At 35.8% G+C, this 16690-nt stretch overlaps 1 protein-coding gene across 3 annotated transcripts in view; it reads right to left on the bottom strand.

Annotated features, from left to right (window-relative positions):
• LOC141434885 (G-protein coupled receptor dmsr-1-like) overlaps nucleotides 1–16375 on the bottom strand; it is a 38477-nt gene extending 22102 nt beyond the window's left edge. For 2 of the 3 annotated variants that reach the window (XM_074097372.1, XM_074097374.1), the window contains exon 1: nucleotides 16220–16375. The gene's annotated coding sequence lies outside the window, so the exon portion shown is untranslated. Of the gene's footprint in view, nucleotides 1–16215 lie in introns of all 3 variants that reach the window. The other variant, XM_074097373.1, reaches the window with a different exon arrangement.
• Between the last annotated feature and the right edge of the window lie 315 nt (nucleotides 16376–16690).

Below are 16690 nucleotides of genomic sequence, written 5' to 3'. Positions count from 1 at the left end.
CTGGACTCGTGCACCAGGGGTTCCGTACAAATTTGTAGGTAACTATGAATATTCAGTGTTAGTAGAGCCCTGCTCCTAAGTAATACGTATGCAATGTGGGGTCATTTTATATTAACTACTGACATAAACAGACATTAAAAAATAAAGGTTTTAAAGGTAAATTTATTCCTTCCTTCGGTCTATATTGTAAAGGTTGCCTGGAAGAGATCGCTCTGAAGCGATAAGGCCGCCTATTGATTACCTTGCAATCTCCATTGGTATACCTGTGTTTTCTGTACTGCTTACTATATGATGGTGTTCAAGAAAGAGTCATTGTATTGTAAAATTGTTTTCAGACTTTTCTTTTACAAGGGCTACCTTTGTAGCGTAGGTAGTGGGATAGAGTGATAAACAGTCAGCAGCAGAAGTCAAAATGATCTTACACACGACTCTACTGCCAAGGTAATAAAGAAACTACGGACCGGAACCCTAAAAAAAGAAATAAAGAACGAAGACATTTATTCACTAATAAAGAAGACACATCAATGCAATAAAATTTATACAATAAACCAAAAAAGAACATGAAAACACACATGAAAATAATAAGTTAATGTGATGACCATCATTTTACTTATGACCCTGTCGGAACTAGGACGGTTGTGTTTCGGTATGGAAGGTTCACAGCCGGGGACATTACTGATGCAAGAGGCATTTCACTAACTCTTAATGCTGTCAACGAATTTGCTATTAATATATAAAAAATATGCTTTTTCATTAACGTTCAATAAGCATATTAGGTAAGTAATTTATACGAAAAATGAAACGCCTGAAAAGTTGCTCCTTATGTAGTAGATACTTAGCGTAAATTTAAGAAATGACAATAATTTTCCTTAATGCCTTCAGGGTTTTAGGTTATTCAATACATATTCAGATAATTCCATAAAAAGACTAGTAGCGTCCTGAGAGTGTATTTTAATGTGATAATTTGGTCATTACTATCATTAAAAGGGCCATAAGAACGTAGTAAGAGTCATTCATTATCCATTAATTAGTTACGATCGTAGCAATAACATTCCAGTAGATACTTAGTTTATTGGTTTCATGTCCAGTGATCTCAGAATATTAAATCAACCGACGACGTCAATGACGAGTTACTCTTTTCTAACAAGTTTATGACAAAATGTCTTAAGGAATAGGGTAGTGTTCTAAAAATTTTATATAATTAGTAAATAAATATTGGACACGTATTTTTTTTGTTACTTAAACGCAAATGGTACATTCCGCGAAGCAGGTTCTTACCATAAGATGTTCTTTAAACACTCCTAAAAGTCCCATGTCTCTTTTAACTACGAGTATTAGCGCTATAGGTACCTAAGACCATCATAGCCAAAAATAATGAGCCATAGGAAACTTGGCAAAAAGTAATTTACTATATAAAATATACACTCAAAAAATTGTTAGTATCAGGTGGTGTTAGCCGAGGCAGTCACTTAATATAAATGCAGAACGGCAATTTATTACAGTTTCACTGTTTATTTTGTATGTTCATAAAGCGCCTTTTGACTAAGTTCATTAAATGGAAGGCTCTAGTGCTTTGTGAACTTCAAAGGAAGACTGAGAGATAGGTTTCTACTAAAGAAATTGAAAAATAAATGAAAAACAGTATCAATAATAGTAAACTTTTTCTCTCTCGTTCCGCTTACCTCTAGGGGCTCTAGGTCTATTAATTTCTGGAGGTCCAAATAATATAAATGAACTTTTCCTTTAACCTTGTTCTTCACCTATCATAAATGCAAGATAGACTTGTAAGATAGCTATATGTCATCGAAACGGAAGAGCAAGATGAAACGTAGTAATTCTTTCATATTAACTTGAGGTATAGTACACGAAGCAACATTTTCTGTAAACTAGCTACGTAGTGGGTTTGTTTTGAGTCAGTACCATTAGATGTCACAACTCAGGATAGCCAAGTGGTTAGAAAGCTGACTATGATGCTTGAGGGCCTGGGTTCGATCCCCGGCCGGGGCAGATATTTGAATGAATAATGCGATGTTTGTTCTCGGGCCTTGGACGTTTAATCTATCTAGTACCTTTAAACGAGCAATTCTGGTATAATTAGAATACAAAAAAGAAAAAAAAAGAAAGAAAAAAAGGATATAGAAAGGTTAAGGTATACCGTAGGCGGCAGGCTAGCAACCTATCACTGTTTTACCTTTTTTTGTCAAACTTAAAACCTAAAATTGCTAAAAGTGGCTCCGAAGCGGTAACGTTTCGTGTGTTCTGCCTACCCCATTTGGGAATACAGGCGTGATGTTTGTGAGTGTGTATAATCAGAATCTCGGAAACGGCTCCAATGATTTCAATGAAATTTGGTATGTGGGGTTTTCGGGGATGACAAATCGACCTAGCTTGGTCTTATCTCTGGGAAAACGCTTATTATCGAAGGAAACAAAGAAAAGAAAGAAATAAAATAATTTATTTATAACAGCAGTGCACATTACACAGGTTAGGATAAATAATAATAAGAAGTGTTGCCGCTATAAAAAGATCCCGGCTCAGCATATCGCTGGTTTAAAACCAGCACTGGTCTTCCGCCGGGCCACAGAATAGTGAAACTACGCAAAGTCACACAAAACAAACACAAAAACAGCTACGAGACTAAAATATTAGTTTAAGTCCGAGCAAAGCTCGGTCGCCCAGGTACTATGTATTTATACTATCAGTATATTATATTTATAAGTATAAGTATTTATCTGTTGCCTAGTACCCATAGTACAAGATTTGCTTAGTTTGCTTAATAGTGTCAATTGCCCCATAAACCATTTTTTTTTTAAAAAAAAACCTTCTCAGGTCAACTCCATCTAAAACTGCTTTGAGCCAGATAATATTCATCATAAAAATTTGCTTAATTTATTAACAAAGTGTTATAGTGTCAGCCCGCTGGGCCCGCGTGGGAATTATGGCCCAAGCCCTCTCATTCTGAGGGCAGGCCTGTGCCCTGCAGTGGGACGTATATAGGCTGGGATGATGATGATGATAGTGTCAGGTAGAATCTCAACGTGTTTTTTATGTGGGCCGCGAATGTGTTGTATGTAGCGCCGCTCGCTTTAATTAACATTTTTTATTTACCAAGCTGATTTGCATCGACGGTTAGGCGATACTTCAAGAATTTCGTTATCAATTTCACCTAATTTTAACAAACTTGGAAGGGTTAACTTGCCATGTTAGTATGGGTAAAATCATGCAACTTAAATTTGACGCATTTCCAGTGGTCAAATTGACGTGAAATTCATTTGGCATAGCTACTTATGTAAATCTGGTCACAATACAATAATCTGGTGGTGACATATTGGTACCTATTGGTGGTCCAGCCAGGAACGTCCCTGCAGAACGGAACTCCTCAATGGTTAATGGCATCAACTTGAAATTAGGTACGTAAATGTAGTTCGGATGACACCTGCAAATACAGTCAACAAATTGTACAATCATCAAAAAGCTTGTATTAAAAATGACACTTAACAAAAACTTAGGTGTTTATTATTTAGATGATATTGGTCGAGTGACGTCAAGCAAAAAGGGGCTATTACCTGAACAAGAACATAAAAACGTGAATAGAGTGAGGCATCCTCTTTATTGACCGTAAATAAAGCAATTTGGCGGCATTTCGTAATACTGACGCCGCCGAATCTAAACACATTAAACTGGGCTAATTTTAACGCCGCAATTTGCTCACGCAAGTTATATTTGCCATTTTTACTATGTCCTTTAAATTCATTAATGAAGTAAATTTTCAGTATCATTATCATCATCTACAGCCTATATACGTCCCACTGCTGGGCACGGGCGTCCTCTCAGGTTGCGTTAATTGTAACTAAAAATAGGTAAGTACTGAATAAGGCGCTACGTTCAAACATCTACTTATAAAAAGCCCTTAAGTCTCCGATCCTTAAGTAGTAACATCTAAATCTAAAACCCAGCACTAAAAATACAAACAGAAATTATTTCATGAAATTTCCGACGTTGACGTATAGAGTAAGCTAGGTATGTTTTTATAACCCATCTTTGCGCTGTAACCTTTGAGTTAATTGATGTAGACCTCCGAAAAGTAATGCCCGAACCAATCAATTATTTAAAACTCATCCATCTGTTTAAAAAACGGTTTCCACCGCAAACGCAGTGGACTCATTAATGACTTCAATGTGGTACCTATACCTACATAGAAACAAAGGAGATTAAATTATTAAAACTACCTATCCTAAACTTAAAATACCTACATAAAGTAAAATAAAATAAAACTAAAACTAATTAGCTGCTGCTGGCCAAGATAATTCTTTGTCCGAGGAAGCTACCAGCTCTTCGGTCCCCTGTGACGTCTACTAACCTTTTAGATTTTTTTTGAAGTTTTAAAACCTCACGGCGCGCTAGAACCTCACGGACCAAGGGTCTCGAATGGGACAAAGTCGTATTCGGTGCCAATATTTGGACATTTTTGATTTTTCAGCCGCTTCAGATGCTGCATCGGCTCTGAATGACTTAGTTCAACTTACATCGATCAACTTTATAGAGGTTCGGAGTAAGTGCTTTTATGGAGCCGACCGTTGTACGTTAAACTGAGTCTGTACGGAGTCCGCCTCACTCGCAATGTAAATTGGGCTTAAGAATCGCCTTAAAAAGCCAGTATTTATTTAAAAATAAATGACACAACGCTATAGGATTCTAAATATAGCGCCCTACCCTAGTACGAGTTAAAGAGGTTATCCCAACTCTCCAGATGTGCCCAGATCGTTGCCATACCGGATAACAAATTAAAATATAGTTTGGGCTTACCTAAGCGTTTCAGGTGACGAGGGATCATCCTTTAATAACTAAAGTATTTTTAGACTTAATAGCATATGCCCTCGGCTTCTCCATCACGGAACAAAAATAAAGCTACTTCCCTATCCCGTGCAAATTTCGAAAAATGCTTTCTTATTGCTTCACTATGATTATTATGAGTATCTCTATGACGGGCGTCTCATTCTTCTTAGCCTTTTTCAACCATCTTGGTATAGGCTTCCTTCAGATTCCTCCATTTTCTTCTGTTCTGTACCATTTATTACGTTAATTTAATCCCTTGCTATAACATTACTAGTAAAGCTTTAGTTTTGAAAATATTATGTAAGATATTTGTAGTATTTGCCTACTCTATAAATTATACACAGTAGAAACACGATTACTTAGTAGTTCATTCGATGGATCCCAAAGGCGTCTCTGTAAAAAAAGATAAACCCTTATCATCAGCCAGAAGACGTCCACTGCTGAACAAAGGTCTCCCCCTTAGAACGCCATAATGAACGACAATTCGCCATTTGCATCCACCGGTTACCCGCAATTCTCACGATGTCGTCAGTCCACCTAGTGGGAGGCCTGCCAACGCTTGTCTTCTTGTTCGTGGTCGCCACTCGTGGACTTTTCTCCCCCAACGGTTATCTGTTCTTCGAGCAATGCGGCCCGCCCATTGCCACTTCAACTTGCATATTTTTACAGCTATGCCGGTGACTTTAGTTCTTCGACGAATTCCCGTATTCCGGATTCTATCGCGCAAAGAAACCCAATAAACCCTTATAGTACGGCGTAAATATTCCGCGGCAGGTCTTGAGTTTTTGAATTATAAAAAAAACTAGACAATTTAACGTTACATTTTTGAAATACGTAAGTATTTGTTTCAGTAATACAAAGAAAATACCTAAAAACTACCAACCTATCTTGAGCCGCTGCGCTTGTCACTTCACTTGTTAATCAGGGATGTATAATCGTAGCTTTCTATTTTCAAAAGATTTGTTTTAAAACAGTTGCATAATTTCCAAGACTACCCACAAGATATACCTACTCGTATAAAGCAAATAAATAAAAAAAGTACATCAAAAATCGAAGATAAAGTGACTAGCGAAGTGATTTCTTAAACTAAGGATATTCCTTTTTAACCCCCGACGCAAAAAGAGGGGTGTTATAAGTTTGAGCGCTATGTGTGTCTGTGTGTCTGTCTGTATGTCTGTGGCACCGTAGCTCTTAAACGGGTGAACTGATTTAAATGCTGTTTTTTGTTTGAGAGCAGGTTTCCTAGCGTTGGTTTTAGACATGTTTTATCAAAATCGGTTCAGCCGTTTTTGAGATATTGAACTTCGAAGTGACAAGGTTATTAGGACAGTAAACTTAGTTTAATGTCGGTTGTTTCCTGTCTTACAAATCCTACGGCTCTGAACAGATTATGTTATTTTATATCTGTCAAAAGTGTATCTCGTAAAATTTAATATCCTGTTAATGAAAATCGTGAAGACGAACAAGCAATAGCTCAAAAATTTAAATGATTGAGTACTTGAGCGTTTTTCATTATTAACGGGTTATTAAATTTAAGTTTGGCTACTTTGGCTACGTTTTAAAGAAAGGCTCTACCGTTCTGCGCCTATCTGGTATTTGATTGAAACCCTATTAATTACATATTTTATGCGAAAGTGGTTGCGTGCGTGCGTGATGTTCAATCCATGCCAAATCTAGAGACGTGAAATGTAACCTGTGGGTTCTTTATACAATGTAAATGTAGACAATGATGTTATTACAGGGAACTCCAAAAACTTTATGCTAGCGAAGCCACGAGTAAAGGGTTGTTATCAATAATTTCCTTTGAAGACAATAATTGGCAAGTGCTAATTAATAGCATCACTGTTAAATCAATTACCTATTTGATTTATCGTGACTCTGTAATAAATATTATAATCATTGCTGCTGTATAGATATGATTAATTAATAATAATACTGTAATAATATATAATAATAGCACCTTGTATAATAAAAATAATAGTACTGTGATATTTAGTGTAGTTTTTTTTATTGTTTTGTATTAGATATTGCTTTAGATTTAAGTTGAAAATTTGTACGCTGTGTAGGTAGATCGCAGAGAACTTTTTCTTATTCTATTGTACGACTCAATGTATTTTACCTGTGTATCACAAATAAATAAATAAATAAATGGAAAGTTGCAGAACATTCCCAAAACGTGGAAACATTCTCCAGAATGTTCCGGAAACATTCTTACAACATTAAAACTTAATATTGTTTAAAAAAGAAAATGTTCTTACAGTAAAGTTTAAATGTGTATAATAAATGCTCCATATTAATTATGTACATATTTAGTGTGTCCAATTAATTATTTAGTTGATAAGTGATATTTTACCAATAAGTTGCATAATGATATATACCTTCATCGTATCACCTCTTTAACTCTATACCTCGTTACTCGGGTATTGCTAGGTTACTTACCTTAGTAAGTAAATTACTTATAATTTGCTTAATTAACACGTTCAACACTTTTTCAGAGGTGTAAAACCAACCATTTTGCTTTGCTTTAGGTGTATTGCTCCTCTAAATAAAAAAAAATTAAAACACCAAGCAAATGTCAATTTGAATTCTTTCATTGGAACTACCACCGTCTCATTTAAGCAGAAGGGCCGCAGAAACTAATAAAATAAATTACTATCAAATTAGGTTTTGTCAGTTTTCATAAAAAATATGAAACGTAGGCCGCGGACCCAGCTTTGGACAGCCCTGACGTACTGAATTGGAAATAAGCCATGAGGCCATGACCGTGTACCGACTCTTCAGGCAGTTTTGTTTTTGCACTTTTTAGGGTTCCGTACCTCAAAAAGAAAATAACAGAACCCCTTTAGGATCATTTTGTTGTCTGTCCGTCCGTCCGTCCGTCGTTCTGTCAAAACCCTTTATCTCGGGACCGCGTGGTGATATCCATTTGAAATTAAAACCATATTATACTCAGGTCTACAATCCCTTGAAGCAGTGAAAAACAAATTTTTAAGTTAAGGTAAAAAAAGTTACGGCCTTTTATGCCACAAAAACGTACCTATATTTCGACACTCTCAAGGGAATCAAAATTTGTGGGGTATTTTCCGTTGGCTTAGAACTTTAAAATTCGGTCTGGATATTCATATTATTACCTACATATTTGTACGGAACCCTCGGTGCGCGAGTCCAACTTGCACTTGGCCGGTTTTTACTTCCTGCTTGTTACCGGAACATCATAGTTTTACTGCTCTTTTTGCTAGCTCTACCTACAGAGTGGAAAATACACATTTCAATTTCATCTGCAATAATAAAGGTAGGTACGGAACGCTTTATATGGTATTTTAAAATTATTAAGGAAAATTTAACGGCATAGTTGGGTTCGTTTGACTTAACTCACGATGTTCACTTTTAATAAAAAAATTACGTGGTACCTTATTGAACTGCAATCAAGATAGAATTATTTGCCAACCACATTTAAAAAATCCACAGTATAAAAATTCGCAATTCAAGAAGTTCTAAAATATTTCGAATTAATTTTAAGACATCTTGTAAGTATAGAAAAGAAAAAAAAATTATATATATATTTTTTAATTTAAAGATTTTTTTTCCGAATTTTAAAATATAGTTTTTTTTAAATATCCGATTTTTATAACTCCGAAGAATGAAAAGTACGAAATGTTATTGGCCCGAAGTACAGTATTCCGATTATCAATTTTCCGAAATGACGTCGCTAATTCGGAAATATGACATTCAGCAAAATAAACTTCGTGATTTTAATAGGTAATCGAAATCTTGATTTCAAATCTTAAATTAACATCAATCAATTTAGATAAATTGACCTGCATACTTAGGTAGGTGAGGTTAGAATTGCGACAAGACGCGAAGCGCCATAGCTGTGCGGAATAGGAGCTCCTCGAAGCGGAGCTCCGTCGAACTTGTGTCAAATTGCTGAAAATCAATAACAGTAAAAACTGTTTTAGACCAATCTAACCTACATATTATTGATCGGATTTGGATTTATTATTGATCGGTGTAATGATATTCGGAATTATAAAAATCAGTATTTTAGTAATCGGAATTCGTATTTTTGACATTTCGGATTATTATTAAGTCGGCCTTCTTATTGTTTGGTTTATTAAAATTCGGAATTTTCAAAATCGTAATTTAAAACATTAGGTATTTTTAATTTTCGGATTTATAAAAATCGGATTTATGAAGAATCGGAATAGTCATATTAGGAGTTTTAAAACATTTGGAATTATAAAAATCGGTATTTTTAAGTTCGTGATACCGACTTTCGGAATTTCGTTTTTCGTATTTATGTAGTGTTCCCACTAGGTACAGACATGATTTTCCTGCTCATTGATCACAAGATAGATAGATAGATATAGACAAGAGAATAACACAAAATTACCAATGACATGTACGCCAGCAGGGCCTCTGATACTTATACTGTTTAATACGAGAGCGAGAGGGACCGCACGACACGAACTTCGAGATTCGTGTTTCGTAGTAGCCCTGCAGTCGCGTGCATATAAATAAACCACATACTTACATGATATAGGCACTAGGCAGGCCCGTGACATTGCATACAACCGCCCGCGCGAGATAGCCTGCTACTACTACATAAACAACATAACGTCTGTACACGCGCCAAATGTGTGCGTAAACTATGTAGGGCCGTCGCTCGCAGTCACTTGTGGGTTTGTATAAGTATGACGTCGTTGAAAGTGGTTACGTTTTTCTTATTTGTGGAACGAGTGTACTCATTCAACCAGATAAGAACTTATATTAAACAAATTATACAAAAAATATGTGATACCTACCGAACAACAGCGAACCATTTTTATTCTCTGATCAATTACTTTCACATGTTTCGCATTTAACAAAGTATAATTTAATATTAGAGACAAATTTACAACACGCGCACGCAGTGAGTGAGTACCTACTGACAACCGTGTGACACAGTATATAATATATATATAAGCAGTATGTAAGCTACGAAGCTACGATCGAAACGGATACACTCACACAGACGCGCGCTCTACACGGCCTCTAAGGGGGTCTCGCGGTACTGCAGCTGTTCGTAGGTTACATACTTCTTTAGCTTATATATGTATATACTGTGCGTGTGAAGCAAGCGCGGTATAACTTCCTCGTTGACTGCCTCGTCAATAGGCGACGATATTTTGGCGAGGGGAGGTGAGTGTCACTTCTTTACGTAGTAATAGTTAGTATTCTTTGATATAAGTATGATGTAGGTAAACACAATTAGGCAGAAAAGATGAACATAAGTAGCTCCAGGCCTTCGTGCTTGCTGGCGACGCACCCTGTTTGTCCTTGACTTTTGGAAGGTGTGGTCGGGTGGAATATGCTTATCGTCAGCATCCCAGCCTGTATACCTAAGACCTACTGCGGGACAGACGGGAAAATGAGAGTTGCTTGGGCTGTAGTTCCCACGCGGGCCCAGTGTGGATTGGGAGTTTCACACACACCATTGAATTGCTTTGCAGGTGTGTGTTTGATAGGTACTTAGATAATCGGCGTGTATTGTAAGGGTTGGTCCACATTTACATTACTCTAGCGTACAATGTATTTTCATAGCGTTGTGTCATGATCGTTAGTATTGCGTCGCGTATCTTTTCACATCAGAAATAACGGCCACGATATTCATCAACCGACGCCACACGAGATATTACACGCTAAAATTATACAAATGTAGACTCACACTTACGAGTTTACTCGACGTGCATTAGAACAAAAGTTTTGAATGCCTATTGTAGAAGAAGAATAAGGAATTTTTCAAAATCTTCACGGGACAGGGGATGAAAGAGATTTCTATTTCGAATCTCCATACCTATAATAAGAGACTTCAATTGTGGCTAACAAGTAGGCAATTGGTTATAATAATTACAGATTTTTTGAAAATCCCACGGGATTACGATTAAAAAGGTTTTCACTTTAACTATCTCAGATACCGCACTGGAGCTAAGACTAAAGATTTGACAGATATATAGGTAGGCACTTGAAGATTATAGAGATGCACTAAGTAAGGATTTTAGTCCAAATTACAAAATTTGCTACTCGGGCTTGGATATAAAAAAAAACATAATAGATATAACCAACAAAAAGTTGGAAAACCCCCGACATTGTCACTTCAAAGTTCAATATCTCAAAAACGGCTGAACCGATTTTGATAAAACATGTCTAAGAACCATCGCTAAAAACCTGCTTGTAAATAAAACAAACCGCATTCAAATCGATTCACCCGTTTAAGAGCTACGGTGCCACAGACAGACAGACACACATAGCGGTCAAACTAATAACACCCCTCTTTTTGCGTCGGGGGTTAAAAATTGGCAGCCAAGAGTCACAAGCTCGAATAACGCAATCGCTGTAAAAAGTTATCAAATTTCAGGAAAAGCCAACCTTAAGCCCTGACTTTACTAACCTTATAATGTCGGTTTAAAAAAGATGGCTTGGCCGATTCGTACATCTACGAGTACCTAGTAGGTATTTCATGTCTTATTAAAGACCTAGTGTCGTAATTTGCTACCGCAATTAGTCTACCAGACCAGCCGGTCAGACGGAAGAAATTAATGTTATGTCTCCATATTATTATAATATTAGTCTTAATTCCTTATCCAGACGGTCCAGCGGGCTTATTAATGGTAGGAAATTACCTCACAGGCCTTCAATGTTCTGATATATGAAATGTTTTTGGTATGTTCCAATTACTAGCAACACATTTGCTAAAACTAGATTACGTTTTGACGTGGTCAGCTGCAGAAGTTCGGTTCCGCCCGACCGAAGTTCAATTGTTCGACTAAACTTGGCATAACTTTGGCAGTGTTGATGGTCCCAATTGTCGGTCTAAACGATGAAAATTTTCTGGCGTTTGCTAGTATCTTTGAAAATTAATCAAGGAGCTGTAAAATACTGATTAGGTACTGACGAGCTGAGATTCGTTTTATCGTGTTATAGATTCATTGAATGACTGCTCCAATTTATTGGTTTTACCTATAATTCAATAGGAGCATATTTTTCGCGAGTATATGGCATCTACGGCTCTTACGGCAAAGCAGTCGATAGTTATCGCAAACAAACCCAGTCATTATTTTGCATTGGTTGTTGTAAAAAAATGCAATTTACCTACTACAATACCTCTCCTTGCAGTCGGGTAAAAACATAAACAGGCTGCATCAACGTACCTATTACATATTTTTACTCATTAGTTATAATTAACGTGTTTATCAACGCGAAATGTATAAATATGGTGGTCATTCCAGAAATACTCACCATTAATTAGTAATCAACGGCCATCAGGCCACCACTCTAAAAGTTCTTTGTGAAATCCAAACCATAAAAGCGAAAATGGTATCGGTAATTGATAGCTAAATAAATAGGTATATATCTGGATACTGACAGAGTTGTTGTTCAACGCGGTACTTATCCAGAATAGCTCCTTCGATATTGTTATTGATGAAATGAGATTTGTTCTTCGAAATAAATTTTATTACAATATAGGTAAAACTCAATAAGTAATACATTATTTGTTAACTGTTCTGTCATATTTAGTTTAAGAGACACCGAAAACGAGAAAAATTAGGCGAAATTTCGTGGCATGTAAAAATACCAATTTTATTTTATTCATGAATCATGCGTGACCATCTGCTATAATACCTAAGTAAATATAACTAAATAAGTAAAAAATATTGCTTGTATTGTATTTTATGACTCTATAATGCACATAAAACCTTCCAAAATAACAAATTATATTGAGGAAAAATGTACAAAGGCGAACTTATCCATTACTTATATTAATTAAGGCATCTATCTCTTCCAATAAACCTTTGAATTATTAAAAATAAATCATGGGACAGTTTTATACCAATTGACCTAATCCCGACCCTACCTAAGCAAGGCTTGTCCTCTGGACACCAGACAACGGGTAGAAATTCGAGTACATGTATAAATAAGTACATATTTAAGTAGGTACATAAAAAATCCATGACTCGGTTACCATTATCGGGTATCAGGTATTAATTATGTATCCATCGCACAACACTGACGTTACTGGGATTCAAATATGGAACCTCTAGCTTTGAAGACAGGGTAACTAGCCTATCCGGCTGTCTTTAGACGTCATCTCAACCTATTTGCTGTTTGGCGTTTTAATTCGTATTTAGTATTTGCAATCAATTTAATTTAAACCCAAATCTTGCCAACACAGTGGGTGGTAGGTACATAAATATTCTTACCATTAAAATGTTTATTGCTTCAAGTATTTCAAAATGTTGTACAAGGAACAGTGAAATCTTCTTTATTCCAAACGACTCAATTCTAAACTTCGCAAAAGTGTTCTACGTTCTTGCAAAGATGTTTGTTGGATCTTTATTTATTTATTAATTAAGGATCACCAACAGATAATACATCATACAAAAACATAAATACAAGTAGAAGACATTCTAGGTAGATGTTTATCTAATTATAGATAACCAGAACTAACTGTTGAATCGGCATAAAACATTCATATTCACTATTTGAGTTTAATCATTCTGATTTGTTGATTGACTCATTACTATTTAACAGCTATTTTGATATTTTATGTTGTCCAAAAAATAGTAGTTTTATCTCAACAAATCGTTAAATTTTATGGATTTGGCACACGCTGTGATTTACGAATTTTGCAAATATTACTTATATTTTATGTGACTTATTATTGCAAAGTTGAGGATTATGGGCTTTATTTCCAATTAGATGTGCTCATTTTCTCGCTTTTATGAAAATCATAGTAAAATTCACAGTTAAAGTTTCGAGGCGACAGATGAAAAGTTTTCTATGTATGTAGATGAGTGTGTACGCATACCTACCTAAATTTTGAGGATAGAAGCAAGCGTGTTCCATGGTCTTTGCCTGCCCTAAATAAAAATATGAGTAAGTAAATATGTTGTTGTGTCAATGTTCATGTGCAGTGGCTGAAATGTCAATAATAATATGAACATCGGTGTTTAGCTGCTTGATAATTATGTACGGCCATGAAACTGGATCGCATATCAGGGTGGACCTTTGTGCTACCAATGTTATATTGATATTCCATACATCTGCTAAAGAAATCATAGCAAAATTGATTATCAAAAGGTCCCTCCCTGGTACACGATTCAGTTTCTTCGACTGTACAAAGTACCTGAAATAATTGTCTTTTTTATAGACACAGCAGAGACCTGCTGTGTACAGGTATACAGAATATGCAGTATACTGTATTTACATAACTATCAAAATTAAACATTACATAAAGTAAGAGGTATACTTTGTTCTTTTATTGGTACGCGAGTTTTTTTAAGCACGTGGGATGTGACTCTGAACTCTGGACTACTGAACAGATTTTTAAAGCTCTTTCTCTAACGTGAATGTACATTATCTCTGAATAACATACTGAGGATAATACCCACGAGATGCAGACAAAGTTTTGGGTGGAGCTAGTTATCGATATAATATTTTCTTTTCTATCCTTTATCCTGTACGAGTATAGGTACTGTACCTTCTTTATTTGTAAATACGGAGTTGTGTACGCAATTCAAGCTATAAAAGTATGTCTTGGAGCACTTTAAGAGGAATACAAATAAAATTTGTTCTGTTTGTGACATTTCGTGACAGCCCTTCCTCGAGCACCGAGCGTCACAGAATAAGCAAATACAACTACGAGCATGCCCGAGGATATCTTTACGAATGTAACATTTAAATACTTACCTAAATATTTACTATCTAAGGAGTTAAAGTTCTGGGTTTGTGTTTCCTGCTCGTTGGGATGAAAACGAAACTATGTAGGTATATTTCCATATCCCATCTCTCAACTTTTATGCTATCGTCAACATTTAAGTAGGTAATAAAAAAGGTAATAAGCTAATAGGTTTCGAGAGTGGTAGAACATTTGATTATTTGAGATCTGCCAAGCAGCAGTGTTTGCGCTGTTATCTCAGAAGAGAAAGACGCTGTGATAATTATACTGTCCAATTTAATTTATCTTTATCTTAGTCTTCTAGACTGGTAATGCGTAGGTAATAATTTGAATTTGCAAGTATCCATGGGTAGAGGTTCCCATTTACCATCCACGCACTCCAGGTGACTATCGTGTTCAGTTGCCACCCAATTTCATAAAGAAATAGACATCTATAACTGTCTATGCATAGGGCATTCGAATCCGTTACCCGTACAATTTAACCGGCTGTGGGTGCCCCAGCAAGATGTTGAATTTCTTTAAACACGACACTTAGTACAATTTTGATTTAATTATTCATTAAGACATTGACGGAGTTTCATAAAAATAACACGTGTAGTGTGTACTCCGAAAGTTATAATCGTATAATCTCTGAGATTGATAACGCTTTTAATATAAATATAAACAATAAACATAAACGATACTGATCTTGACCGCAGATAGAAACTACCTATGATATTGTTGAAAATCAAAACGTTATTTCAATGGATAATTTTAGGCTGTCAATTAGTTGTTACTCAAAAGATCAAAACTACATCTTCCGGTCGTCCAACTTAAATTTAAGTCCAACTTAAAACGTTAAATCACTAGCTCTATCTCGCGATTCAGCTCTAGTTTGAGAATTAAAAAACCGGCCAAGAGCGGACACGCCCGAAATAGGGTTCTGTAGCCATTACGTAAAAATTAAGTAGTATTTTTCTAAGGATTTCGTATTTTGTACGGAATATTCCAAGTTTAGGTATATTTTATACCTAAGGCTGCTATTTAGTCTTAAACTACTAATAATTCTCAAGAAAACTTAACCGTTGTAGTTTTCCTTGTAACTACCATTCTCTTTTTTTTCAAATTTTTCCACCCACCGGTTCACATTTTAGAGAGGGGGGCGGGGGAACCTCGACTTTAATGAAAATTTGCAATTTAAAGTTGAATATTTTGCTAAAAAAAAATACTGAATCGAAAAATCGTTCTAGCAACCCCCTAATGGTTTCAGAAGACCTATCCAACGATACCCCACAATACAAGATTGGATAAGAAAAAAAATCACTCCCACTTTACGTTTATACTCTAAAAAAAATTTTAAATTCCGATTAAATGCCGATTTTGTATTAAGCGGTAAACTAAAACTAAAGAACTTTAAAAAATAAATAACTGGTTTGGCTTTAGTAGCGTTTTCATAAATTGTTAATTTTATAAGTTTATTCTGTTACTTTTAAATTTGCTTAATACTATGTACAATTTTGTATCGTTTATTTATATCTGCAACTGATTTTGAGGAAACGTTTTAAAATTTTAAATATAACATTAAAATAATGGCAACCAAATTAATCTACTACCTAAAACTGCCGTTAATTAAATGCCAAAGAATCATAAAGTGAATGCAAAATTAAAATAAACTTTTAAACTTACGTTTGATAAAAGTTCCTAATCCTTAAACACCGATCAATCACTTAATCACAAGCCACGCCTGAGTTAAAGTTATCCAAACGTTCGCTCGGGATAATTTCCGCCGGTTGCGTGTCGTTCGGGGGAACAAACGATCGAGACTGATCAGTGGGAACGTGCGCTGGGCACTGCCTTACTGGCGGGCTGCCAATTCGAGCCCAGGTGCCAAGAGAAACGTCTTTGATTGGGGAGCAGAAACTATTCCTAAGTGTTGTGTTAGTTACTCGGGGACACTAACTTGTGTTAATACGCTAACGGGAGCATTGAAGCTTTGCCACAACTTCGATTAAAGTGTTTGTTTATACGTGGAATAATTATTATTAAAAAAAACTCCATAACCCATCCCCCCCATAGACCTCCAGTTGCTACGGTTGGAAGCGGCCTGCATCCATCGTGAACCTGCGGCTTTAACCAGGTCATCCGTTCATCTCGTCA

This window comes from Choristoneura fumiferana, chromosome 14 (genome assembly GCF_025370935.1).
Source record: "Choristoneura fumiferana chromosome 14, NRCan_CFum_1, whole genome shotgun sequence".
Taxonomy (NCBI): domain Eukaryota; kingdom Metazoa; phylum Arthropoda; class Insecta; order Lepidoptera; family Tortricidae; genus Choristoneura; species Choristoneura fumiferana.
The sequence above is the reverse complement of the archived record's forward strand: the minus strand, read 5'-3'. Positions and strand labels throughout refer to the sequence as shown.